Raw genomic sequence first — 2,523 nt, 5'->3', positions numbered from 1 at the left:
ATAAATGTTCATCAGTGCAATCAGCACCATCGAGACTATTCCACATATTTGGTTCAAGTATACATTTAAAATGGAGACCCACACATCAAAGGGCAGAAGGAACAGCAACAAACCACCAGTTCCCTGCTTCCCTTGTATGAACAAGCCCACAACCTGGCTCTTGCGGATATTTTCCGTTTATTACTGCAGTAGACAATTGCTCTGAAAGTGCAACACTACGTCACTTTTGTCACAGCCTCTACTCCTTCCTCACTGGCAAGTACTCTGAAATTCATCCTTGGAGCGTTGTGGACTACAAGCTTCTCTCTGGGTAGAAAATTACGGACACTGCCAGTGCCACAGGAAAAATACACACATACGTGAACAGAAGGGTACACAGAGAAGGGCACTGGAGAGGAGTAAGAGCCAGTTTTGAAGAGAAGCCCCAGCAAAGCAGCTGGACAGGGATTCCCCTTTCTCCAGCGGCAACCTAGCATGGTGATCATGTTGACCCTGGCAGACCTTTATTCCCTCCAAAACAGGTGATACTGTGACCATAAACCATAACCATGTCATATCTTGGCATATCAGAGGCCTGCGGAGTCAAAATAAATGGAGAGACCTCTCAAGCTAGTTTGGAAAAAAGGGATGGTGTGATAAACTGACTATTCAAGCTCCCACATAAGCTGTTAAGAGTATCTGAGAGAATGTTGGGGCGATATGCTGTCTAACAGGGATGAGCCTGTTCTAACCAACATAAAGGCAGGGTATTTTTGATGGGGAAAAAAATAACTGTCAAATACTACAATGACCAAAGGAAGGGGAAATATGAGCAGCTCTAGAAAATACAGGAGATTAAAAAATCCAAACAAAGAACAAGACAAAAAAAAAGGTAAAACTGGACAATACACCTAAGCACTAGGTCTGACAAACTCACTCATAAACACATTGTACAAGTCCTCACACCCACACACACAACAATCAAGTAGATGCTCAAAGGCAGGCAAATCCAAAAGTCTGCTCTCTTTGGAATTTCCATGGCAATCTGGGTTTAGGCAAAAGTGAGGACCTCCTGGGGTCTATTCAAATCTCCAGAGGCAGCCTTTGATTCCCCACTGGAGCCAGTGTTGCTCCTGGCTTTGCCTGAGCCCTTCACAATTGTCTGTGCAGCAGAATGCATTCTTCATATTCCTGGAGTTTCAATCACTGTGAGATCTTCTTGGATCTAACTTCATCTGTAATGGAAGCACCTCCCTCTTGGCCCTTGTAGTCCCCTGTTTTCAGGAAGAAGTATCCCCAGTGGTGATTTGAGGGGGGTCAGGAGTTGGAAAGTTGGAAGAGAGGAAGATAAATATAATAAGGGAACACCTGTCACTCTCATACAATTCCTCAGACCAGGTGGCCAAGGATCCCCCAGGCTTCAAGGATATGTTTTAAGGAGAGGCCTTAATTTAAGGTACACGATCTCTGCTCACAAGAGCCAAGTAAGACAGTGCTGCTTGGAGGCTGCTCATTACTTACTTGGATCCTAGGTGTTCTTTTGACCTCTCTGACTTCAGTCCTCCTAGGGTCAGACCACGTGGCTTCTCTGATGAGGGACTGGTTATTTTAGAAGTATGCCTGCAGTGACCTTCGCCAGCTCTGTGCGGACAACGTGGGTCAGCACGCATCTGCTACATACACACCCAGTGATAAGGACTGAAAGGATTCTCCAACCACCACAGACAGGCACAGCCATGCGAAAAGCCATTCAGCAAGGTCACCTTTTCTCCAGGGTTGTAGAATATACACACTAAGTGTTAATACCTGGCAATACCAGTTATCACTTCCCTTCCTCAGTGAGGGGCATACAAGAACCCATGGAAGCAGGCTTGGCACACATGCCTTGCTCATAGGGGAAAATGATTCCATCGCTGCCCTCAGTGCCAAATCCTGCACTTGGAATCTGCATTACCATTTGACCCCCTACCAAACTGGGTTCTGCTCAAGCTCAAGTTACCAAGGCATATACTCTATAAGCCATGCCAGCAGAACCAGGGTTCCCACCAGGTTACATTTCTAAGTGCAGTAGTGCCTAAGGAGGAAAGAGTCCCACAGGAGGGAAACTGGAGGACGTAAGGCAGGAGAGAGGACACAAAATCCTAGGCGATCATCACATCAATTACACATTTTCAGAGACTGGTGGTCTGTGGGAGAGGAAGAAAGAAAATGGTCCCAATAACTTGGTGGCAGAGCTGGTAGAGGCATTCGGTTATTCTGGGACTCTGCAGAGGCTGTTCCTTGATGCACAGATGATCATAATACTGATAACGCTCATCCACAGCTCCAGCATGTCCACATGGTCACAGTGCCCTTCGCACAGCAGGAGAGGAGCGCACAGAGCACCCGGAAGGCATCTGGACAGCACACAGCGAAACAAAAGGCTGCACTCCCCCCTCCCAGAAGCCACTAAGAACAATGTCTATTACAAAGTCACGTTTTCCATTTCTCCGCTTTATAAAGTCAGCGATGCTGGAGGGTGTCTAGCGGAATCTGTCCTCCAGG

Source organism: Sciurus vulgaris, assembly GCF_902686455.1.
Source record: "Sciurus vulgaris genome assembly, chromosome: 3".
Lineage (NCBI taxonomy): Eukaryota > Metazoa > Chordata > Mammalia > Rodentia > Sciuridae > Sciurus > Sciurus vulgaris.
This window is presented reverse-complemented; position numbering follows the sequence as displayed.